Here is a 27,237-nt window from a genome sequence, read left to right as displayed (position 1 = left end):
GGCCCACACCCGGGCCCATACCACAGCTATATCAGGCTGGAGGGCTGACGGGGGCTCCTGGCCGGTGGTTCGGAGGGGGGTTAGACGAGCGTGACGTGTCTGTCTGAGAATGGTGCGAAAGAGAGCATGTAGCACTGAGGGAAGAAGGAACGGAAGTCCTCATTCGGGGGGACGTTTGCTGATTTGGTGTTTGGACTGGCTGCTTGCTTGTGAAGCTTCATGTGCGTGAGTGTGTCACTGTGAGAGCAGGGGGGTGTCCTGCCCAGTTATTGGCATTCAGCCAGGTCTGGGCCATGGGAGGAAGAGGAGGAGCGCTCCGATCCAGAGGACTGTTGACTGACAGGAACAGTGGCTGTGCACAAACTAGCCAATGAGCACGAGGCTGGCAAACAGGACCACAGCTCAAAAAGCTCCAGCTGTAGTGGACTGTAGTGGACTGTAGTGGACTCAGTGCTGGGGCAGCGTGTTGCAGATCAAAGTGTGATGTTCAAACACGAGGACTGGATTCTCCCCTTTAAGGAGGAGTTTCAGTTTGTTTTCTTTGCTGAAGAAGAAAAGATGTAAATGGAGAAAATATACACAGGTATTTATTCTGGCATGCATATCTTCTTCCCTCCGGGCGAGTGCTGCAGTGGAACTCCTGCACCGACACGTGACGAGGACTCGGCAAAGATCCCACGAAACTGTGTTGGTTTGGGTGGAAAGAGAACTCAAAAGATCTGAAAGATGAAACCGAAGAGTTTGTTCTTCTTACTTTTATTTATCACCAGACAGATCACAGACCAAGAACAAGAGTCAGTTATTAGGGGGGGGGGTTAGTATTGTGTTGTAAACCAGCTCAGAAATCATTTAAAACAATAACTTCTTCAAGTTGAAGACGTTTTGAACATTGGACAATAAACAGTTTTATTCAAAACTCAACTTAATATCATTAATAATGTAACTTCAATATAAATATTCATGTAAATGCCCTTCTTACACAAGGACATTACTTGTTTAAATTAAATCAATTTTCTGTTTTCGTCAGTTGAGAAAATAATGATTCAGCCTGTTAGAACACTGTTTTCAAGGAGGTTGAAATTAGCTAATTATTTAGTTCTCGCTCTCACTCACTCACACAAAATACATATATCTATATTTATAACCCATACTGGCCCTCTCCTTTTAATTAACAGCTATCTCTTCTGCACACACGCTCACCAGTCCCCCAGTACATCTCAGCTAGTTAAGCAAGACATGTTCATTTACTTTGACTGTATAAACTAGCCTTAGGCCTGGTGCGGAAGCATGACAGAAAGGACGACTTGCATATTAATCAGGCTGACTTTCCTCATAAAGAGCTTTAATTAAACGGGTTTGTCTCAGTCCTTCTAATAACAAACATATCAAACATAAAGTGAGGTCAGCGTGTGTGTGTTTATGTAAATTAGGTCTTTTTAGTTTTCAACATTTGGTGAGGTGTGGGTTCAGCGTTCCTGTGCAGTGCACCTTTGAAAGGGACTGCATGCTGGATATAACCCAACACTCTCCTGATGCACTTCTTTTGTTCAGCTCAAACAAGCAGCTACATCTGCAACAAACCTCTCTTTTCATTCACAGGTTTCAGCTGTCAAAGTGATTCCATGTGTCCCTTCATGTGTTCATGTCTGTGCTATCTGCAGTTCACATACATGCCCGCCTCCTGTGTGTGATTGGCTATTAACTTGTCAGTCAAAGCTCTGTGGAATAGAAATTACACACCCACAGTTGTCAAGATGCTGTATAGATGTCATCAAAATGTGGGAGCATAAAAGCAGCGGCCCGGAGAGGAGGGAATGACATGTAACACAAGTCTGAGGCTGATGCACCATACCAGTGTTTATTGTGAGAATTGCATTTTTTAAATAGATACAAAATCCAAACCCAAGTCTTTGTAAGACATCTCCTACAAAGGAGGGCACTCTCCACAGATACCATCATCTGTTGTACTGAAGGGACACCACCCAATAGTCCTACTAGGGGTAGTTCCAACATGGCTGGAGTGTTTGGATTCCATTACTGATTCAAAATCACTGACGTGGGTCTTTCACAGGCCTCTCATGAAGACATGCTGTGCTGGTTCCCTGCAGAAGATCAGTTATGAAGCTCAATGCAACACTTCTGAGTCTTTTTCTGCCACTATAGTGATTGTAAAGTAAGACATGGAGCTTTGAAGAGGGAGATTATCTTTACAACAGCCTGTAGTGTGAATTCAGTCCTGTACATACTCCATATGCTGACCACGCCACCCCTTAGGGTAGCAATAAAGCTGCAACACTGTGCCCCTGCACAAGTTAATGGGCGTCCCCAGAGAGTGAGCGCTTGATCCTGACTGATGTCTTTAAGCCACCCTGTTGAGTTTACATCCCTCCATGTTTTATCTGGCTTGCTGCGAGTGGAGACAGTTTTAATGGTCAGTCTGTGTTTTTCTTTGTAGAAACCAGTTCGAATCTTTTCTTTGTACCAACTGGAGTTTCTAGAGCTTGGTGAGTCTGTCGATCTGTAATTAGTGCCGACCATAAACAACCCAAGTCTCGCTGTGCGCTGCCCTCACCACGACAATCTGGAGTTTCCCTTTTGTCCTCGGATGTGTCTGATGTAGAGCCAGCTGCCTGCCCCGGGAGTATGGAGAGAGAGGGAGTCAGGGAGTTGACAGGAGAAAAGACATATTAATACTACTGAAATAAGAACAGGAATGTAAATTGTAAAGACTGTGATAAAAAGAGGGTCTTGTTAAGAGTCCAGGAGCTGTCAGAGTCCTTTCCTGTCCTCCTGCAGAATCATACTTAATATAGAGTCTGATACCATCTAAATGTGATGCAGGTCCTCGGCTCTTGGATCAGTACCGATGCTTTTTCTGCCCTGGCTCCAAGATGCACAATAATCACATCATGGCTGATGTACTACAGGGTAGTTCTCCATTCCAGTCATTTGTGTAGTCCTTTGGCTTGCACCCTAATTCTTTCACAAATGTTATATCCACTCTGTCACTTGTCACGGCCTACTGAGGCTGCATTTTCCTCAAGATGCTTGAGTCATGACATAATCCTTTTACCGTGGAGACAGAGTGGCTGGCTTATGTTGGAGTAGACTTGTGTGAGTCTTTCGTTGATGAGATTTTTGTGGCCATATTATATCAGATGGTGGTCCAGTTTTTTGATTCACAAACCGTACAGCTGTTTATGTATTTATCAGAGTACTGATAAATGCCTTTTAGAACCAGTTCTTCCTTTGCAGCCTCAGCATCTCTGAAACCTCTTTCTTTTTATCTGGAATTCCAAACTTTCCAGGCTCTTGTTAAGGTCATGGTGAACTCTCGGTTGTTGTTGTCTTGGTAACAGGGTCTTGGCCTGAAGACATGCTCCATGGACCATTGCAAACAGTCTGCCGCCCCTCCTGTGGCCTCCCAGCCAACTCGGTCTGCACAGCAGCCTATGTAGACACATGGATAAGAGCAGGAAACATCTGTGCATCTCATGAAGACACCAGAATGTTGTGTGAATGTTAATAAGCGCACTGTTCTAATATTAATCAAGTGAAGAAATGAACTTTTGCCTTTCACTTTAGCAATGCTCAAAAGCCTCTTGCTGACAGTTATCTCCTATAGCTTCACATGTTTTTTTAAAATCAAATTTCGTTGCCATGGTCTGTCCTGCATGAACAGAACTGTAATAAGCTAGCACGTCATTGTCTTTGAAACTTTGCTCTCCATGTTTCCAGCCAAGCACTATAATGTCATATGTGGTTTGAGGGCTAGTATCATGCAGTCTTTGATTCAGGGTCTGTTTAGCTTGGCATGTTTCCTTCTCATAGGGATCTCTCAGTCTTAGCTGGAGTCGAAGATCAAAGGCCCAGTGCATGTTATCCATGCGCACGTCTTAACATATAAAATCTCAACCACAGAATCCTGGCAGGTGAACTCAGACTCTTGGTTTTGGTCTTGGAGTGATCATTTCCCAAACTTGATGCATGAACATTGTCTATCATGGCATCATCAACAGCAGCTTGTAAATGAAGAACACCTGTGGAGGCATTATAATGCAGGCAGAGCTCAGCGGGGGTGCAGTGGTGCTGTTGGGATGCAATGAAACAGTTTGCATCACGGTAGCAAAAGGCTGGTGTGCTCAACTCTGTGTCTAGTGATCTAGTCTTGATTACCATCGCTTAACTGTCATAAAGAGACATATGGAGCTGTTAAGATATCTGCCTACGCAGAAATACTCAAGTGTCAATTAGAGCCAGAGGGGGGGGGGGGGGGGGGGTGTCACGGCTGAAACCAGAAGCAAAGGTGAGACTGACTCTGCTCAGTTATTACACTTTGGTTTTCTGTATGCGGGACATTTTTTACTGCAGTTCATACTTTCATTGGGACGTATGGTGTCTTTAACTCCTGTTCTGTCTTGTAGTGTATCTATCTGCTAACTCTTGTAGCGAGGCACTAGTGCCAAACCTCTGGCATCAATACCAGGTGGTACTAAAATATGAGATGTGATGCATACACATTACAGTAAGTTAGATGGATCTTTGTTCAGAAGTGCCAAGTATACACATTCACAAAAAGAATGGGTACACACCCAAATATGGACACACCTGCAAACAGTGGGTTCACCCCCCCCCCCACTGGCAGCCAATATTAGTGTTGGATTATACATTAAAGCCTGAGTCATGTTTAGCAAGTGGACCCTCTTAAAAGAAAAAAGAAAAAGGCTCTCCGTGTAAACAGACTCCCCACCTCTAAACCCACTAGCTGTGCTCTACACTAACAATTCCTTATATAGCTCGCTTTCTTGCCTGAGCACTGACTACAGAAAACCAGAATGCCTGCAGGGATGAATTTAGGGCAGGGGAGCGGTTCATGGCTAATTTCTGTTGACTCATGGCTTTTAATGAGAGTTGGGACGTGACAGTGTTGTGGAGACTGAGTTCGAGCTGGTTCGTTAGCCTGTTGGCATTATTGATGCACGGCGGCTCTTTGGCTGGATGATGTGAATGTTTATGAAGATTATCCCACATCAAGTGAGAGCAGCACTGTCGTTAACCCTGGTGTATCTCACCCCAGTTTCTTGTGGAAGATGGAACTCTTATCTGCTGCTCATTAGCGTGCAGTCTCAGTTTTACACACTTACAATGTGGATTTCTTTTGTGATACCAAAATAGACCTGTCCCTCAAGTTGTCATCAGCTTTTTTAGTGATTCGCTGTATTTAGTAACATCTGAAGAAGTAGTACATTTAGTACACGTGTGAATCCTAAATTGTTCTGTGCTTCTCTTTATTTACATGTGAATGCACAAAAAAGTTAGTGTCAGTTTGTCACTTCCAAACAGAAGTCCTTTCATTTAAATGAGCCTCACCAGGAGCTCCTGATGGTGACATGAAGCTGACGTCTGCCCTCTCGCCTCTTGCCTCCCTTGTCTGCAGGAAAATTGGCTGCAGCATTAGGATGCCCTGTGGCTTTGTCTGAATCAGCAAGTTCTGGTTCTTTCAGACCTGTAATACTCAAGACAACAGGGAGCCGCAGAGCCTGGCAGGTAAGCGGCGTCAAAATGCACGTTATTATTATTAAAGCTGCTGCTTCAGTTCGTACTAGTATGAATCAGTCTCTTTGCACGTGACAGTAGTTCTGTCAGTTCTGAATTCGCAGGGAGATCTGTAGCATTAAACTAAGCACTCGTAATTTCTCTAAGCTGCTTTTACATCACTTTATGTGCTGAGGCAGGTTTTCTCCATCTTCTGCTGTAAGAGCTTGAGCTGGGCCTGTGTGAGTGCCCCTCCAGGACCCTCCCTCTCTGAACAACTACAAAGCAGTCAAATCTGTCAAACTGCTCAACAAGCTCACCTTGTTAACTTGTGCAGGTGTCTGTCTGTCTGCCTGCCTGTCTGTCTGTCTGCCTGCCTGTCTGTCATACTGAGAAGCCTACAGTGTGTTGTGTTGTTGTCGTACGAGAGGGAGAGGTATATGTTTAGGAAGAGGTATATTTTTATATTTTGCTGTTTATTTAGCTGACTACTTTACATGGTTGCTTGTTAATACACACACATCTTCATCCTCTCTGACTTCATGACCAAAATATTTCAAAATTGTAGCTTTGTGCCACCTCCAAAGCTCAGCAGCTGTTTCTGTCCATGTTTGGTTTTTGTTCTGTTTTGGTGGTTATTATTATTGTTATTATTATTATTACCTCCTCTGCTGTGTTGTGCTGTCTCAGTAAGTCCCTCTGCATTTCATACCAACATGGTTGTCGTCGCTGTTCTATTTCACATTCACAAAACATATTTTACATTCCTTTTTCTCCCTCCTCCCTTTGACACATTTGATCTGTTTTGTCTGTTGTTGTGTCTTGCAAACATACTTTGCTCTTGTTGCTACAGGAAAAAAGTTTCACTGGTAGATGTTTCTTTCTTTTTGGTACCAAAACTCTTCAGCATCTGCAGTATTTATAGTATATCTATATCCATGTATCTCTTTCTATGTACTTTTTGGATAAAAATATGAATGTGTCTGAGTTTTTAAGGTTTAATTTTAGATTTTTAATGCACATTTTGTTTGTATTTCTATCCAAATGTCTGACACGATGGTGTAGAAAATGTACTTTCAGAAGGTGTGAAAGTGCTGAAGTCATTAGCGAAAGGGATTTAACCTTTTATATGTTGGTGTCATTTTAATGTTTTTATCACTAAAAGTAGTTCGAACTAATAAATAGCTCTAGTGGTCCACCGTTTCAATATGTATCGTGGCGATGTGCACCGTGAGGTCTCTCATGATTCCAAGGCCTAATTAGCACCAAAGCTAAATCCCACATTTGTCTTTGGATGGACTTTGAAATGGCTGAAGTATAATTGGACTTGCCAAGTCTTTGGCTGAGTCCAGGCCAGCCACCACACATTGCTGTGTTCACAGGCTCCCACTGATAGACCCAGCTCCATCCAGTCTCACGGAGGATCAGGGGGATCTGTCGGGGGGGAGATGATTTGAGTGGGTTGTTTTTAACAACATGATTATATTCTGATAGTGAGGGCATTAACTGGAATGTGGTCAAGAGGACGCAAGAATGCGGCTTCCACATCTCAGCTCGGTTTCCTCTGGGGAACTTATTTACTGAGTGTGGGGATGGGAGACTGGGGGTGTGTCGAGTAATAATGATCCTCAAATACATGATGCAGCAGTGAAGTCAGGTCTGTATTACTGTTGCCAAAGCCAACATGTGTGCTGTATTGCGACTGTGTTTACTGACACTCTTTAGTAGAGATGTCATAGGAAGAAAGAATTAATGTTTAATCATTAAATCTTAAATAAAGAAGTCTCTGCCTGCTTCTGGTCATTGCTGTCAGTGCTTGGGAAGTACCACAGACATCTTCAACTCCTCCACCATCTATGTAGAAATGTAATATGAACAGTTGTTGGCTTGTTTGTCTACTGAAGGGAATGCAGTCAGTTGCTGGCAACATCAGCATTCTACCCCGAAGCACGTTAATCGTTAGTCATTTGCATAAGACTGAAACTTCAATTGAGGACCTGATCGTAGTAATCGCTTTGACCATATTTCTGTATGATTTCACAAATATTTAATATCTTTATTTTTGATTCATGGGAAATTGCACCTATACTACAATTGCAGAATCAGCAGAGATAATATACGATCCAACTGATCATCATTCTGTCCTGCTGCTGCACTCTCCAACAGCTCTCTGTGTACGAACTGATGCACAAACTAAACACACAGCAGATGAACGCTCAAGTCGAGGCCCACCGGCTCCGCTCGTTCTGAGCTAATCCCCTGATTAGGATCGTTAGAGCAGTCCAGTGTAAACACTCAGCTGTAACCTCGGCCCTTTTTAAGGACAGTTTTAGTGAGTGAGAAGTGAAACTCGTGATGCTTTTGAACAGATGAAGTTAGAGTACAAGAGATTATGTGAAATAATTAGTGTATTGTGTGACAGGTCGGTGTCGAGGCTAACGTTACTAGTTAGCCAGTCCAACTCCCCTCCTAAGTTGAAATAAGATGTGTAACTTTAACACATTAAATACGACACGGCATCCTGTTTGTAGTTTGAAAGGCACTTAACGATTGAAGATTTCCTTGTGAAATGCTTCATCTGTTGTCTTACTGAACATCTTGTTAGAGTATCAGCTTTGGCTTCAGACTCTTTCTGTTCTGTTTGGATGCACGTGGCTTCGCCGTGCAGCCTTTGATTCCCTGTGGAGTTTCCGGCTGCTATGAAAGTCGGTGTGTATTGTCTGGCAGTATGTGTTTGTATAGATCCATCAAGATTACACACTGTTGACTCATGGAAGCTCTTTAAGTTACTCTGCTTATTGATTGCTGCATTTCCCCGCTATGGTTGTCCTTGATAAATGGATTAGGATGTGCCCTGGGCTTTTTGCCTCTAGAGTTATCATTTCAACAGTGCTCACTAAAAGTGCTCCAACAGTAAACAATGTAAAGTCTTCCCATTAGGGCCTATTGATGAGGTTTAAATCAATGAAGCCATAGAAAGTATCTAACTTCCAGGAAATGTAGTGAGAAAGTGGAAAGAGACAGACCTTGGATAGCGGTCTGTCCTTGAAGCCCAGCATGTCAAAGGAGCCAAGGTCAGTGGAGATCAATAAATGAGTTGGTGCCTGGAGCATGTATTCCCATCACACTCTCCCTCCCTCAGTCCCTGACTTTCCCTTAAGGCCCCACTAAGTGGACTGTGGAAACCAGCAGCTGTTGGAGTTCCCATCAGAGCACCTCAGAGAGTGAAAGTGAATTTCACTGAGGGAGTCGCAGATGTCTGAAACATCAATATCAAATGATCTATGGGTCAGCTGTGTGCTCCACTGCTCTAACCAAAGTCAGAGGGAGCCAGCAAAGACTTACAAATGTTGTTATTGCTATTTTATATATTCTCATACTCATCAACTGCAAGTTCTCACAAGCCCGATCTGGTTATGATTAGTTTGAAGAAAGAATGATCAGGAGATAAAAACCTGAAATAAGTAGTAACTTTTACAAATATTAGTAATGGCTTAAGTACACGTTAGCACATACATACGTCCATACATTTGATTTACATTCTTTTTATAAAAGAAATATGTCTTCTGGCCAACATCCCAACAACACTGACCAAATGTTGAGGTTATTTTCTTGCTGTCTCTTGCCGTCACCTGCTGATGGAACAAAGGGGAAGTGATAAAAATGACGTCAGTTTGACACCCTGAACCCTCGAGGTCCAGCAGCAGTCTTGGTGGATTTAGGTAGCCTATTCAAAATGGTTTGAGAGGGGTGGGGGGCAGTCTCCCCTAAATTCCATCAAGCTGTGACCCCTGTCCCCTCCACGCTGCTTGCTATAGTTAACCACAGGCCTGTTTCAACTTAGTTATGGCAGGAATGTGGCATTGCATGAGAGGAGGTCATCGCTCCTCGTGGCCTGCCGTGGCTCCTCCCCAGTCCTGAGTCAAGGCTGCCAAGATCTGGACAGGCTTTCCCACCAACCGTCCTCCCATTCATCAGTGAAGAATGCTGATATTTATTATGCAGGGAGCTTAACTTTGCTTTATCCAGGCTATTTAGAGGAAGTACCAGTGTTATCATTTCCTCTGAAGCTCTACTTACCCATGCAGTCTGTATTCTAAATAAACCTATGATCCAGTTTATTGTTATCATAAAATAAATAACTCAACAACTGTTGGGGAGGAACTGTGAAAACTTTGTTATCCTGACTTTTCATCTAGAGCCATCATCTGGACAAAATGTCATTTTGTCCAATTCTTTGGTTTCTGAGCAGATACCTGCTAAACATCAACACGCTAGCATTATCAGTGTGAGCATGTTAGCATGCTGATGTAAACATTTAGCATGGCTGTAGACTCTTCGTTTTGGTTTATTTCTTGTGATTCACAAAGAGCCCTACACATACTACTCCTCCAAAATGCCACCAAGTCATCCCTAATGCATTGCACTGCAACCGCAACAACGTCACTTAAGCTGCTTTTCCACATGCATCATAACCCATAAATGCACTGGCAGCATGTTAGAAGCTGGAGTAATTAGACAGCTCATGACGTTCGCTGTAAACCTTTCATCATCGGCCCTGATGTGAACAAAAGCAGCAGGTAAAGCGTGTGACGGCCAATGACATGTGAGTTTCTGCTGGTGTTATACTGAAGACAGGGATGTTAGTCATATTGTAATAAACCTAATACTTGCCGTGAGATTTAATGGAAGCAAAAATCATGTTACCTTGGTTACCCTGTTTCTGTTTCCTGTTCTGACTAAAGTTAATCATCTGAAAGTGAAGTAAATGTTAACCACCAGGGAAGTCAGACTGTAGGTTCAGCTACAGACGGCAGCTTTGTCAGTTTTTGTCCAAACTGTCTTCAAGAGGGTGAACAGCTGCTGTCATGAGTTGGTTGAACGTGGACTCTCTGGTGGACACTTCAACTGACACCCAACAAAGTCATCCACCAGACCTCTGGAGTCCTCCTGTTGTCCACTGATACAGAGTCATCACCGTACTACTGCAGGTGACACCTGCATGGCCCTGAGCTCGTCTCCCAACGGCAGACATCGTGCTGATCATGCTGTCGCATTAGATTTATGGATAATTTTAAGATGCAGATAAGCTTGAATAAGATTCGCAGTGATCCCCCATCGGTCATGGACGGTGCTTGATTCTGTTTGCTGCTTTCTGCACTTCAGGATATTGAGGGGGAAGTCCCTGACTTTTGGAAATAGTTCAAGTTACTTCAGATGGTGTCATGTAGTCTGTGTTTCAGATTTATTGGCCTCCAGTCTGCCCAAAGACTTTCAACTTGATCTGCTCCGAGCCCTTCAGTCTGACCACCTATTGTTTCACTGTTTAGTCAACCTTGTCTTGCCTGGCTCTTCAAACAAGCTGAAGTTTCAGCTGTTCAGCCTCTGCCACCCCCCCTGCCTGGTGTGTGCTTTGAAGCTGGAATGACAAATTGGATTTCATGCTTTGGAGTTGATATTAAAGTCAAAATGGAACCTTTCTAAGAGAAGTATCACTGTTTTCCTGTTGAGAATGCCTCTGGCCTTCTGACCACTGAATCACAAGCTCGTTTTACAGCTGTGCAAGCAGAGTGTACGAGTGTCTGATAGAAGAGCATTTGATTATAGTATAAGTGGTATGTATGTTTTGTTGATTATACTACTTCACTTGGATTTTTTGTAAAACTGTTTTGTAACATGAAGGCATTTGACAGCTTTAATAGCCTCTGGTGACATTGCACATGTGATTTATCATGTTTGCATGTTCAGAAGTGTTGCTCTCTGCCTCCTGCAGGGCTTAATCTTCTGAATTCAAGCTAAGATCCCTCTCTTATGCTCTCGGGCCCTTTGAGACTCGTTGTTGTGCAAAGTTAAGACAGACTGCCAATGAAAGTGCATAGAAACGTTGAAGCATGTGATGGAAGGCAGCTGTAAAAGCTTTGTTAAAAAGTTCTGTAGGAGTTGATGAACTCACTCTAACCACAGGCACGCACACACAAACTAATACATGATCGATGTCACTCGGCATTGGAGGCCAGATAAGGAAGTGATAGAACGTCTCCTGCAAGCCATTTCTGATCTTGTCAGTGTGGAAGGGATTTAGCTGCTGTTAGATGAATCACATTATAACTGAAAGAAGAACCTAATCTGAAATTACACTGCACATTTATTGACAACCCAGGAGTTATCCACCTGAATGTGACTTGTTTCACTGGAAGGAGGTTTTGAGGGGCCACGGGCTCTGTAAACATCGTGTATGATATCATGTGAACTACATTGCTTCCCAGAAGAGAACTGGCATGGATTTCACAGGCGACAGAGTAATTGTCCCTCTCAGCATATGAAAATACTACTGACCATTGTCATCAGGGTGGATGTTATGAGTGAGGAGACTTGAGTTTCCATGCTCTTTATGTAATCATGCCTTGTTGTGACTTCTCCACACCCGGCCTGATCCAGTTCATCCCACCCTCTCTTGCATGCTTTCTCAGCTGTGTTTACATGCCAGCTCTCTGAAACTTGAAGGGTGGGGTGAATGCCTTCCTCTGTACCAGACCTCTGACATCTGTCATGTTGTTCTTTACCCGTTACATGACGCATACATGCTAGTTTTCAGCTCATGTACATGATGTTCCTGTGATGCTTGTTTCAAACTCAGTTTCAGTCGCATCATATCTTTTTTGACCTGCCGTAGCCGCATGCTATGATCTTCAAAGTTAAGAATTATCATTTTTGAGAAGGATGGGTGGTTAAATCTATCCTAAAGGCTGTTTGAGTTATGAAATATTTAAATGAACTTAATATTTCTAGTTATTATTATTTAAGAAAACAATCTCACAAAAGAATTTCAATGAGAACAAATTGTTGCTCAGTAATCTTTAATAATCGTCAGTAGTCAGCCCTTTAATCTTGAAAGGTCAGTTTAGTAATTGTCGACCATCTAAATGCACAGCTGAGATTGATAGACAGTACCTCATTATTTTGTGAATCCAGCATTAAAGTATTACCCAACTCAAATATATAGATGATTAAAATCCGCCCCATACATTCAGTTTGCCTCATACAGAAAGAAAAGCGTATATTTTTAATGCTGACCTTTCACTTCCCATAAGAACGTATTTCCTCCGATCGGTCAGTTAGCCGGGAAGAAAAGCATCTACACTACATGCATTATTGATGAGCATGAAAATTGAGCCTCTGAGCTAATAGGTCATCTTTCATCTGTGGTGTGCAGCACCCTCGATCCATGAGAGTCCCCTCCTGCCCTGTTATTGATCATCTGTGCTCTGATTCGGCCCATTTCATTCAGAATAATGTGCAATCTGTATGCATGTAAAGCAGTGCGCCGAGGGCCTGGGAACGAGAGGTTTTGTGGGAGAAGGCAATATGTGGTGATAGGGTTAGGTTAAGGTGAAGAAGAAGAAGTACCTTCTGTCCATTCTGTTGAATCAGACAATATCCCACCCCCATATTAACTGATATGAAGACTGATGTCTGCAGTCCCCGGCAGCAAAGTCATTCCTTGAATTAGACGGATGACACATGAGTTTCCCTGAATGCGTACACTTCAGTCGGTTTGATTCTTTTGCTGGAACGTTTTAGGGACGCTCCCCAGTTCACTGAAGGCTGCTGTGGAGCTGCAGCAACCAGGCAGTCACTGCTTGTCATGGACTCACAAACACTCTTTGTGTTCTAGTGTTTACTGAACAGTTAGTGGTGTTTGATTTCACTTTCTCAATGTTGTGTGCATCACCAGTACTGAAGTCACTGAGGATATGAATATGAATCTGACTGTAATGGACTGAAATGCATTAGTTGAGAATTTCACTAAACTGGAGGTGCAGTATGAAGGGACCTGATTGGCCTGGCTGAAATGAATGCCAAAAGAGAATATCACATCAGGTAAATCACATTCATCAATCATATCTTCATATTGCCATTTACTTCAAGCAATCATGACGTGACTGGCTGTTTTTATAATGAAGATGGACAGCGTTGAAAAATGAGAAGAAGCCAGATGGAGACCTGAACACCGACGCTCATCAGGCTCATTGTGGTGTTATTATATTAGATATTGTCATTACAGGTGTCACTCAAGAATAAATCTTCTATATCTTTATTTCCCAACATGTAACTCGTGATCTTATGTGTTGAAATGCATAAAGTTTCAATTCATTCTCATTTATTAAAAATGATTTTAAGGCCAGTATTTGCAGACGTCTGTGATGTTTAATGGCAGTTCATGACTACAAACAATGACAAAGCACATAATCACATATCCCCGTGGAACTCGGAGAGAAAGTTGAACCCAAAGAACGCTTTTGTTTGTCGCGAGACTGGTCTGTGAAAATGTAAATGCTGCAGCTCATATGATTGTTTCCTTCCAGTGTCACCAGGTAATATCTTTCTCTCCATGGATTGATAGTCTGTCTCTTTTCTTTGGAAACTCTGTGTGTTACCTCTTGCCAGAAGGCCCGCAGAGTCAAATCTGTCTTCAGATGCCAAATGGCCAAAATGAAATTAGATTTTAGAGAGCTTGGCAGGGGGACGGGAAAAAGTGAAAACTATTTGAGGAGAGGAAAGTGGGACAGGGTTAAAAACTGACCAGAAATATAGTATCTCTTTCAATATCCCAGCAAGGTGAGAAAGAACCTTGGAGCAAAGCAAAGTGAATCCTGATGGAGAATTATATATTATATTATATATGTTATAATGTTTTTGTTTTGGAGTGCACGTACTTTACTTGAGGACTAAGAAAGCTGTACAGTTGTAAGCAATGTCTTCTTCATGGGGATTGGTTCATTCAAACCATCCAGGTCCAGCAAAGGAGTTAACTTCTTTTGACAGAGACAACATTAAACATAACCCCCCCCCCCCCTTTTAATAGTCTTGGACATCCATCATTAGGATCCATTATATCCATTGTGGACTGATGAAGGACTTTTCCAGCGCTTCATCCCCACCCACTACTGGTCCAGAGGGGAGGGGGGGTCTATCACAGATGTGTGTGAGGGCCGTCTGATGAGCAGTTACTCCGTCATATAAACACTAAAGGAAGAGAAGCAGTGACGTCGACATGTCCTCTTATTCACCAGCTGTCCCCAGACAGTGTGCTTACCTTCCAGGTACATTCTAGAAATAGCAGTTCACGTGTCACCGTCGTCTTTTTCATCTGGTCCTCAAGATGCAGGAAAATGCTTTCAGCTACTCAGATCGTGTTGGACGTTAAATCTGTTCAAGGATCATTAGTTGCAGTTCTTGCTGCAGTTTACAGTCGTGTTTCACTGGATAATGATGTGGCATGAAACACGGCTTACTAAGAAGACTTGGTGGCCACAGTGTGGTCAGGATTATTGTGTCTAAACACTGAACTTACCTGTAACTCACATATACATCTTAAAACCTGATGAGCCCTAAATCAGAGTCAGACTCACATTCCAGATGCTGTTGGTCTCATGTAACATGACAGACTGCATTGATTTAAGCTCATCGTGACATGTCATAGGGTAGAATTCACAGCAGTCCGGAGCTATATTGTTATGAATCCCCAAACCCTGTCAGGTTGCAACGTGAGACAGCTCTTACAGCCCTCATGGCCTGATCCAGGGTTCTGGCTGTGTTGTGGCGTCCTGTTGGTGCATGTCTCTCACAACCTCAGCTGTTGATGGAATGCGAGGCTGGTAAAGTTGAAATATTTCTCCGCAGACTGGCAGAGATGTGCGAGCATCAGAGAGCACCACTGCAAGCTGGAGCAAAGCAGGCAAGCAAGCATGTGTACAGAGGCTTCCACAAGTTTAACAAGAAGTCGTGGTTTGCAATGCTTCAGATTCACACGGGGAGTGCCGTGAACATTAGGCGTGGGAATGTTTGTTAGTCGCACGATTCGAAGTGAACTCAATTAACTTGGAAGCATCTCACAGTCTTCGTCTGTATGAAAATAATGAAATAAAAGTTTAATTTCATCACTGCTTAAGTTATTTCTGTAAAAACAGTCACCTTTCCATTGTTTTAATGTTGTTTTAGTGTTTGACTGTCGATATACTTTTCGTACTGAAATGAATGAGATGACGTAGAACAGTCCAGCCTTTGTTTGTCTCGACAGACCTGAAGCAAACACATAATGTGAGAAAGTATCGAGTCCCATTATCCAGAAACGTGTTTCATTTTCCACTGAGCCCTTTTAGGTTGTATGTACAGTGATGCTTTCAGCTGATCCAGAGCGTAGCTACCAGTGACTTCCCTCATTATTTGGTACCTGGCGAATATTACGAATTACACTTCAAAGGGCTAATTTGGGCCTGACGTCCTATAAATAGAACCGAGCGACACGCGGCTGTAAAATGCAGCAGGGGTTGCCTTCGCTCACGGGTCTAATGACTTCATTTCTATGCATTGGGAGCAGCGCTGATGGATTTTGATGTCTTGCTGCGCTTTGTGATGACTCAGTCATCTTCTGCTTGAAGACAGCCATGTAACTGTTCAATAAGTAGTGGAAGAGTATTCAGAAAGTGACATGTAGTCCCACCATCTCTCTCCCTGTCCCACTTATGGAATAACTCTCAGTTACTATTTGAATGTCAAAGGCAGAAGCAGCTTTCTGAGGTGATAGCAGAGATTATTCAGAAATCAGTTTCTTTAGCTTGAAACTCAGACCTGCAAACTCCTCAACTTTTTGGTGAAATTCCCTTTTTAAATGAAGGATATGGCACCTGCATGAAACACGTAGCTCCTGTTACATAAGAGACGAGTCAGAAAACCCATGGTGGCATATTGATGTGTTGCTGTCCTTTTCCCCAGAAAAATGTCCAACATTTGCTCCCCAGATCGGAACATCCCGACTACTGTACCTTGTATGGCATGTCTAGTATGTGCATCGACTGACGCTCATTAAATGACCTGTGTGTTGCACCCAGATGATGGAGATGTACTGCCAGCCATCCTCGAGTCGGGCAGAGAGTGTGAAGAAGGAGCATTTGATATCCTGCTACAGGCCAGAACAATAGAAGAAACGAGGCTCCTGAGCAGCAGAATGCTTCATTTACATGTGAACATTTTGGAAGTGATCCCTAAACGAGGGTTCGGTCATCACCCTTTTCATCGCGCCAGCTTACAGGCCGTCATTTTTAAATGATGTGTGCACCAGGTTTCCCTTCTCTCTCTGCTTGGATAGAATACATCCAGCAATCTGGAGAGCCTCTTCTTTTTCTATTCCCCCAATGTCTTTGTATCTCTGCTCCTGTCTCTTAATCTTCGTCTTGTGTCTGTCTCTCTTTCTCTGAGAGTCCTTCACAGGTTCTTATCAAGTATTTAGTCTGAGACAGGCCCTCAGAGACCTGCTGCAATCAGCCCGGAGCAGGAAGCCGACATGAGAGCATAGCATTATTCTGTTCTACCCCCCCCCCCCCCCCAACCCCCTTTCTCTTCACTTCTCCCAACTATTGTTGAGAGGAACTCATTGTTTTTGCTTTGAGTATTCATTTCTCTCTCAAATGTGCCCTTGTCATGAAAGTTGATCCAGAGAGAGTATTCAATGCAGCGGCAGAGCTTTCTTTGAAATGCTTACAGCCTGCAGAAGATGCAGAATCTTCAGATTAGCAGTTTGGAATGAGGAGATCTCTCAAAGCAAGTATGTGTAGATATAATGTCTGGCAAATAGCATATGTTTATGTTTGTAGGCTTGTTGAGAGGCACAACAAGCCTTTTATTGTACCTGTGGAATCATTTACAATGACAGCACTGCTTTTAACCTTTATTATTATGAATAATACGTTATAGGTGTTGGTGCATATGTTCACCCCCCCGTCGTCTACTCCAAACTACAGTCGTATAAATCATTACTCATAGTAGTGTCGAATATGTCATTGATAGCTGAATGTAAGGCCTTCCTGTATTGTATTACATTAAAAAGTACCATAAAGATCAGGATTGTATGACAAAGGGATAATTATACATGATTCACATTCAGATTTCTTTCTCTAAGTGGACATTAGTAGAATAAAGGTCTGTGTATGTGATGTTTATGTAGTCTCTATAGATGTACTGTTTTTCAGTAGACTCATTATTCATTCAGCGACTCTCACGTTTGACATGTTACAATATTTTTGATTAGGTGAAAACTACAGAATATGTGAAATTTAGAGACATAACCGCTGCAAGTGGAAAACATCAAACTTAGTCCTCTGACTTGTGAGGGCAGGTTGTTATGTTATTATTTCAGCTAGATTATGAGAAATGGAACGCAACTCTCCCTCTGTAAAAAGCCTAGTGTATTTATGTGACATAACAGTTACTGATCTGAAGTCAGGTTATTGGTTATTAACAGTATAGTGTTAAAACAGCCTTACAAGTTGTAACGGATTCCAGAACAAATGCGGATGTGTATGCATGCATCAGAGCTGGAGCGTGGCAGGGGCTGATGATACGTGCTGTGCATCCATCTAGGAGCTCATGTTTGTATCGTATCGTTCAGCTCTTTTGTAGACGAATGGAAAGAATACACTGATTGTTTCCTTTGCTTGTGTTTAGTCATAGTGTTTGTGACTGTGAGATGAATGTTGTCAGGCTGGACAACTAATAACTGAAATACAATGCAGAAGAACTGTGATTGTGCACATTTACATCTTTTAGAGGCTAAAGGTCCGAAACAATGCGTTCCATGTAGTGTTCTGCTTCTAGCATTGTTTGTTTGAGCGTCAGCTCGATGCCGCCTCACATCGAACACCATGTCTTCTGAATAACACACACACACTCAAACTTGGGGTCATCCAGAATCTTGGACAGTGAAGTTGTGCAGGTGTGATACGTCTGATTGAATTGAATTATGGTGTTCTTGTGGCCAAGTGAGGCAGGAGTGACACTGTGTACCACACTGGTTTCTAAGGTAACTGTTGCTTAGTGCTCTCCCACTATTGTGGCTCTGCACGTGTTGCTTGCCGCCATATCTCCTCCTGTTGTTGTCGCTATCCTCTAGAGCTGCAACGATTACTCGATTAATTGATTATTCAATCCCAAGAAAATGAGTTGCCAACTGTTTTGATAAACAATAAATCGATTCAGTCATTTTTCAAGCAACAATTGCTGCTCGTGAGGATTTGCTGCTTTTCTTTGTCGTTTTGGGTTGTTGGTTGGACAAAACAAGCAGTTTGAAGGTGTCACTTTGGAAATTGTGATGAGCATTTTTCACATTTTTTTGTAAAATTTATAGACAAAGATGAATTGAATAATAATAATGAAAATAATGGTTAGTTGCAGCCTCCTTTAAAGGCATGGGTCATCGTTAAACAACACTGCTGCCTGCTGCCTGTCTTTTTCTGTCAGACACAAAGATTTATAGGAAAGTTACAAAACATTTTAGAAAAATAGACAAAAAGAGAAGAAACCAGAAGAAAAAGAACAAACTCATTCAGGAATATACGGTATATACACAGACATTTCACAAACACTGAAAGTCATAATTGGGTGGGGGGGTCTCTTTGAACTGGACCCTCGTTTTCTCATCCTATTAGAAAAGGTTTTATTGAGCCTTTCCACATGTGTGCATACTCAATCTACACTTCAGTATTTTATGGTAACAGAATGAATTTGCACCATTTCATCACTCTCACCACTTCATGTTCACATATCCTCTCTCCTGAATATTTGATGACACGATGCCTTCCTGCGGCTCGGTGAAAGGTGTCGAGGCTGACCCGTCGTCGTCCCTCTCTAACGTTGGCCTTTGCCCTTAAAGTGGGGCGGATTCTGCAATTTATTTTTTACTATTTAATGGGATCAAATGGACATCTGAAATATTCATTTTGAATCATCGGCGTGGCACAGAGGCTTGTGTAGAGTTAAATGACCTTGTAAATGATGTATAGTGATGACATACATGTAATGCAATGTAATATCTGTCTCTAGTTCAGGAGAAGAATAAATGAATCACAGTATGTCATCAGCAGATAATTCGGGGAGACATGACTGGCTTCAGGTGACGTGGCCATCTCGGCGTGTTATTCCCATAGTCGAGGACCGTTCAGTCAGCAGGCTGTAACATCCATAGCATGTCGTTTCTTGAGCATGCTAACAATATGACTGTGTCTTCCTCTTATACATGAACACACTACATACTCCATATTTGTTTGTTACTGTTTCAGAAACTCATTTGTTAGTGTCTCCTGTTGTTCCCTCTTTACATTAAACTCAGCCTGCAGCCGCGAGCAGCTCCACTCACACATGTCCATCAGCTTTGTTTGTATTTTTGTAATTCTGGCTTTGCGTTAGGTCTGAACCAGGACAGTGTTTGTTTAGACAACCCGAGGAATGATGTGTCAGATGTCTGTCGTGTTGAGTTATACTTGGATAATAACAAGTTTCCTGATTTTGACCAGGCCTTCCTGAACTTTACAGTGAAGTCAGGATTGTTTTTAGGGCATCTGTGATTATTGCAACAAGAAAATCAGGCTGTTGGTTGAATTTGTGAAGCACAGGAGGACTTTAAGTGTAAAAAAAGTGCTAAAGCTGAGTGTCTCCGAGGGGTTGTGCCATTTCCTTGAGGGATGCGAGAGTGTTGAAGCGCACCTCTGAAACCGTCTTGTCCTGCTTGACATGTGAGTGAAGGAGCAGTCTATGATTGAATCAAAGCCTCACTGGGCTCTAAAATCTTATCCTGGAATGCATTTCATCATTTTCCCCCTGCTTTTTACCCACAAGTCATTCACTGAGTGACCTGCATCTTGTCAGTTTGTCATGCTGATGGACAGTATGTGGACACTACACAGTGGGTTTGCATGTCAACAACCTTTTAGCTTGATTGCAAGACCCTTAAAGACGTAAGACACATAAGAGTCCATGCTCACCACTTACAGGAAGTATGCACCAGTGTGCATCACATCTATTAACTGTCTCAAAGCATCCATGTACGCTTGTGTAGCACCACATTACCAATTCAATTTAAGCATTATCTTATATATATATATATATATATATATATATATATATATATATATTTCCGCAGTGCATATGTGCATGTAAGCGTCCACTGAGGAGAATGGGATATATTGGGCAGATACACAGTGGAGCAGGCAGTGAGCTGGTTTCCACAGGATACCCTGCAGCTTGGCTGTTATGTTTGACTGTATATCTTAGTCATTTTTATATTGCCTCTCTAAAATGAAATTTCAGTTTTCACTTTGATTGTTCCATGAATTCGACATGGCTAAGGGATTCTTCTTAGTCAAAGACGTCAGCTGCTTCAAAGTTCATGATAATTGTGAATGCAGAAAACTGGAAAATAAGTTTCATTTCATAAAAGTAGCAGCAGAAATCGATTTACCTTCGAATAATTTAGACAGTTTCTCAATTCCAGCAGTATTAATTGCAGAGCTCAGATACTCCGGCTCTGCATATAGAGTGCCAAAACAATTCAGTGCTTTGCCATTATCACTTTCAGTCACCCGGCTCCCCGAGCTCAACCTCCCTGACGCAGAGGCCCTTTCATATGCTTTGATCCTGTTAATAATTATTTGCCATGCAGCTGAGGAAGGAGGGCAGATTGAAAAAGCACCAGAATGCTATGCACTGATAGTGGCATTGAGGGGGGGGGGGGGTGCTTTGTGGTGTGGGAGTTTGAATATGAAGAAGCAGAGAACAGCAGTCCTGCCCTGGACAGACAAGAGTCAAATTTGAAAACCTCTTTTTCTTTGATTTTGCTCAAAGTTTTGACAGAAAAATGGATGCAACATTCACCCTCCATACCGTTTGTTCTGCTGTATTGCTGATGTATTTTCGCTGAATGCTAAGTGCCTTATCTCATCCCTGCCGTCCTTTGCTGTTGGAAAACGTTTCCCTCCTGGACTGGCTCCTTATCTAGAGTTGCTCTGGATGGACTCAGATTCAACACCCCTACTGGTCTGCTGGCAAGGTCGAAAAAGGAAAGTATTGGCTGGGGGAGAAAGCGAGCCAAGGAGCTCAACCGTTTATTCATCCTCCTCTCTCCTCTTGGGTTGGAGATAGATTACTGTGACATTCTTACATTTCTCCATAGACACTGGAGCTCCTGCCGGCCTCTTGTTATGTCATGCCTGCCGGGGTCGTGATCAGAAAGCTAAAAGATCTCCATGTTTCCGCTCAGAGTCCGGAAGCTAGTTGTTTGATGAGGGAATTGCTCATACCCAGAACTCTGAAGGTGTTTTTCTCCACTCAGACAGTCGGCATCACACAGCACCTCCTAACCACCGCTGCAGTGTGGATGGACAGGACTGTGATGCAGTAGGACACGGTAAAAAGTAACAGCATCTCACACCTCATTGGTTCATGGAACTGGATCCACAAATCCCATCAAATCAGAATCAGAATCAGAAATACTTTATTGATCCCCGGGGGGAAATTATACACAAATCATCCCCCAGGGATCAATAAAATATTTCTGCTTCTGATTGTGGAGTGATCGTGAGCTTCTGCCTCCCTTCCTCTCATTTGGAGTTGCATGTCTGGGGGTTATGGCTGAGCTTTGGAGACAGTCTGTGGTGGGAAAGCCTTCAACTCCTTGCATCAAGTATAAATGCAGCTTCACTCCATTGAAATCACTGATTGATAGCCTACTCATATTTCTACTTTAATAATGTTGTTAAAATAGACTTTTATGATCCCAGAGCTCAATAAGACAATAGATTTATTGAGGTTCCCGGAGACAACATGTAAAAGTAAGTCATTATAGTGACAAAGCTGCGATTGCCTGCGTCCTCCCACCTCCAGGTAGGACAGCTGATAGTGAAGGACAGAGGAATGGATGATCCTGTTATGGTCCCTGTCACTGGGAGGCGGGAAAATAAAAAAGGGAGTGAGGGATTGTCTCAGTCTCTCTGATAAACAGAGGGATAGATGAGGATGACGAAGTGATGGAAAACAGCTGTCAGGTGAGGATTCGGTGGTGTGTGTGTGTGTGTGTGTGTGAATGCACACATGACGGCGATATTTATGCGAGGAGCAGCGCCTCACATACAAACACGCAGCTCACATTTCCAGATGAAAGGCAGTAAACCTTAATGGCAGGTTGGCCTTACATAATGGTGTCTAACCACAGGCATTTTTCTTGGAGGCCATCGGACATGAAGTGTGGTCACACACTGTAACAGTTGACTCATGGGATTCAAAAGCAAACCGGCCCTGAAGAAATGGGAATACATCTCCAGCCTCTTGCCATTTGGTTGTTGCTTTGGGTTCTAAATAGGTGACATTTAGTAACCCCTACAAACCATTGTAGTAAGAGCGTTTCAGGTCCCTTGTGAATGAAAGGTTCATCAAACACAGTTATTCTCACAGAGCCATACTCTGCTGCTGCTGCGCTTTCCCTTATCCAACCTGTGGAAGTCGTCATCCACAGTAAACCATGTGTTCAGTAACTCAGTACAGAATTCTTCTGTGTCCCGCAGTCACATGGAGCGTTCACATCAGTCATATTTTCATGGGGCTGTGCTCAATCTGATCCTGAGATAGAGGGGCATACAAAGACTTCCTGTGTTATTTTAATCCATCTCCCAGGAGACTCCTGCTTGTATCAGCGATCTGTGTTTCGTGAGGACATTCAGGGGGCTAATTACTGGAAACCCTCTGGCTTGACTTCATCCCATCCCCCCTACTTTACTTTCATCCTACTGGCTTCTCATCCCTGACTTCATCCTTTCCTCCCTCTTCCCGTTCTCCACACCAGAGATCATCCTTAGAAACAAATGGTCTAAGAGATGGCATGCTAGAGTTTTTCCTATCACTTTTCATTTTCTAGTCTTTTCTTGTTGATAGCTTATTCATGACATGAAGAAGTACGTGCCATAAAGTGCATATTTTATTGAAATCTCATGCACATTGTAGCCCCTCATGAAAATGCCCACAGTTGATGCTGCACGCTTGCTATTTAATGAACTACCTACCAGCCTTTTTCTCTCTTCAACTAATGCCCTTGTGGGTCTTTGGACTAATTCCACCCTCAGTGCCCTGTTTTTATTCTGAATCTGGACCCTGGCCCCTAAGTGTAGAGGACATATGGTCCAGATGTCAGCACAGACGATGGGGCCACATCGACTTCACCACATCATCTGCCAACTGCACTGACATCTGCATGCATAGCACCTTTGTTGTCAATAGGAAATGGCCTCTTTAAGCTAATTTAGCACTGCTGTGCTGCTGAGACTAAACACTGGAAAAAGCTGGTAGTCATCAACTGTCTCTATCCTCAGCTGGGCAGCCTTCAGTGAGACTGCCTCAGATTTGGTTTGGTTGTAAAACAGTCGCTCATGGTGCCCACCTCATTTTAACAAATGTCTTGTGAGTCTAGCGAGAGTGAGTAGCTGTGGAGTCAGCCATGGAAAGTAGGCGCATTAGACGTGGAAACTCTGAGGGGTTTAGTTTGGGTCGGGCTGTTTTCGACAGGCTCATGAGCTGCACACATGTTGGCGACCGTACAGAAGATATCGCGTCGTCTTGAAGATGTTTGAGTTGGCGCAGTCAATGCTACTGATTGCCTTGACATAGATGAGATGACAATGAGGTGCTCGAGGCTCATTTCAACTTTATGTGATCAAAGTCCAAAAGATTCACCTATACCCTTTGTTCAACAATACTGCATTATAAAGTAGTAGTATCCGCTGGCCATGTTTCCCTGGCTGTGCCAGCATTTCCTCTTTGGTAGCTGTTTAGTGTAATTAACAGCTTATAGCGGACGTTGTCGGTCTAATGACTTGTCATACCGTAGCTGTTGCACTTTGACCAGAGCAATTGATTTGATAATCCCTTTTCTTCAATGAGTTGTCTGATAAAAGCATGTATTTACGAGAGGCATACAGTCAGTGGGTCGTAAACTCTGAATAAATGGACGATGAGGCTGATGTACTGAAGGCTACGGCTTTGCAAGGAATTCAGTTAAATGCTGACTTGAACTCTGCCGTGTTGAACCTTTGTATGTTTTGGATATTTGTGTGGGACAGAAGGCTTTTCCTGCTGTGGCAAAATGTTCATATCCAGTGTTTCACTGTAAAATAAAATACTCACACTGTCACTGGTACTGGAGGAATACTATTTGGAATTTCTTACTAGCTATATTCAACCTTTCATATAAAATCATATTTCACATTTTTAATAGTTGTGTGAAACCTTGGTCACAGCTCAGCCCCCTCAGCTGTGACTTGCTCCAACACTCATATTTGGCAAATCCTCCCCAAAAAAGAAAATCCTGCCCTTCTGGCTTCTTGTTTGCTTCACTGCTGAATGTCTTGTACTTTGATTTTGAGGGAGATGAGATCACCTTCTCTGTCTAGACTCACTTTAAGGCTACTGAAAGCAGACCGGAGGTTACCTTTGCTCAGCTGCCCGACCCCGACCCTGCCTACAAATCGTTAAGAGGCATCAGGAAACTGATAGGTCTCTCTGGGAGTTCAGTCCTACTGGGAGAATTCAGCCCCCCGTCATCCTCTCACTTCCTCTCTTTATCCTCTGTGTGTTCACCATGAGTGCTGGTCAGACAGCGGAAAGGCCAGGTCTCTTTGCTGTTTCTCATCCTTTTCTTACTTTCCCTTTCAGGTTTTTCTGTTTCTTTTTTCCTCTCGTCTTTAAATGTAAGAAGCCGATTCGATTCTCTCCTGTAGCTTCCTCCACAATGTTCTGGCTCCCTCATCATGAGCCACTTTCATACTTGTTCCCTCCCTCCGTCCTCACATAGCACTCGAGCTCTTCCTCCCTCCCTCCCTCCCTCTCTGTCTCTCATTCATTCTCCGGCTCCATATCGACTAAGTTGGTCATGTGGCCGTCTCTCCTCTCTCCTCCTCGTCTGCCTGGCCACTGATCGGATACACGCCGCTGCTTTGTAAGTAGCTAGCCACGTTTTCCTTTTGTTTCTTCTTCACCTCCCTCCTCTTCCTGCTCTTCAAGGCTCCAACAACTGTTGCTGTCTGCTCAGTATGGCAGAGGCTGGCTAGCACACTGACCGGCTCAGAGACACAGATGGACAGGATGATCACACAGGACTTAGTTGAGCAGAGGGACAGATCAGATGAAGGGAAGTCGGGGAGAAGCGTAGGAGAGGGAGTCACATGTCGGTCTATGCATCATCATTATTATCGTCTCCTGTCTCAAGTGTTGGGAGCTGCAGGACACCCTCTAATTAAGCAGGATGTGTGTCTTTGGACGAGCTGGCTCACTTGTTAATGAGAACTCTTCAGTTTGTCATTGCTCAAAAATACTCGTACTTTTATATGATATCGTAGCAGCCTGCGCTTCTCCTTCTCGTGAATATTGAATCTGTTTTTTTACCTGGCTGTAATAATGGAACCTGTGAGTGAAGGACAGAGAAGTGAGATGGGCACTGATTGATTTGGAAACCCTTCTCTCATTTGTTCAAACACACTCAGCAGCGTTTGGAGTACAACTTGATTTGTGGCTTATCGGTGACTGTTTTTGCTGTATGCATATTGGATAATCCCACACCACACACACACACACACACACACACACACACACCTGTGTGTTAGCTAATGCTTTTAGGCCTGACCAGAGAGAGTGTGTTTGATGAGTTGTGTTTTGTTCTTGCTTTCAGTCCGATCAGTGTCTATGTCACTGCAGAGTAGTTATGAGTTAATTCTGTCTTCATTTCAGTCCATTCATATTTGTGTGGGCGGTGGATTTGAATCAAGAGTGATTCAACCAGAAATCGTTCAGAATTAAAGGCATGAGGTGAAACCTGAAAGTGATTTGTTTCGGCCAGAGGAAGAGCTTCTTTGAGGTTTTTCTGGAGGGTTATTGTGTGTATATTCACATGCCTGGGCTTCACTTCATTTCATGATAGCACCTCACCTGAAAGGGAAACAAGCAGTGTCTGGCAAAATGCTTCAAACTGTCATAGGTGACGTCAAAGACTGGAGGTATTGGATTGAGACCAACACCTGAAGGGGTGGGAGTCGTCCTCATGTTACCTCTGTGCCCTTTTACTTTGCTGCATGCCTTCTGTCTTTTTCTCTCAAGCTCTCTAAAACAATCCAGGCCAACTTTCAAGCTAAGGTGTTGGTTGGCATGCTTCTACACCTTTCCTTATTCCCCTTTCACCCGCGTGGGAGACCGAAAATGAATCGTTGTTGGACGAACTACAGCTGACACTTAAAAGTAATCTTCTTCTAAAGTTAAAAATATATCAAAGTATGTTTGATTGTTACTAATAATTTACTGTAGATATGGTACAAAATGTAATTCATAATTCCTATGGATGAAGAGTCCCAGTGGTAGTTAGTCAGTAGTCTCTGAACATGCAGAGTAGTTTGGAGCTTGTTGTAGTGATAAGGACAAGGTAGAGTAGACTGACGGGAAGCAACGATGAAGATGGGCTCTCATTCTGATGACTGGGATGGAGTGTGTGTGCGTATTCATGAAGCTGCCAGGAGGACTGGCCTGTGTTCAGTGTAAGTCACAGCTGATGGCGTCTGACTCCACTAAGCTCAGGGTTTTAAGTGATGATTTGTCTGTGGTGTTCCACTGAGCCCTGTTGTTGTGTAAAACCGGCCAGTGTGTCTCTCTAGTCAACCACACACTTACTATACCACCATACTATATATAACACACCATGTTTAAGAAAAACACAGGTCTTACATCTGAAGACAGGCTTGTGTTGCAATCTCTTGAATGTATTGGAGGATGACGGTCAAAACTGGAGAGACAAATAGCAGTTTTGTAATTAAAGTTTAGTTCTGTGATGTTTTCTCAACT

At 43.0% G+C, this 27,237-nt stretch overlaps 1 protein-coding gene across 1 annotated transcript in view; it reads left to right on the top strand.

The window, feature by feature from the left end:
• Window positions 1-5,488: 5,488 nt before the first annotated feature.
• The window catches only part of peak1 (pseudopodium-enriched atypical kinase 1), a 64,681-nt gene continuing 42,932 nt past the window's right edge, over window positions 5,489-27,237 (top strand). Inside the window, exon 1 of the mRNA XM_070907445.1 lies at window positions 5,489-5,547. The gene's annotated coding sequence lies outside the window, so the exon portion shown is untranslated. The remainder of the gene's footprint in view (window positions 5,548-27,237) is intronic.

This window comes from Enoplosus armatus, chromosome 6 (genome assembly GCF_043641665.1).
Source record: "Enoplosus armatus isolate fEnoArm2 chromosome 6, fEnoArm2.hap1, whole genome shotgun sequence".
In the NCBI taxonomy this organism is placed as follows: Eukaryota; Metazoa; Chordata; class Actinopteri; order Centrarchiformes; family Enoplosidae; genus Enoplosus; species Enoplosus armatus.
The sequence above is the reverse complement of the archived record's forward strand: the minus strand, read 5'-3'. Positions and strand labels throughout refer to the sequence as shown.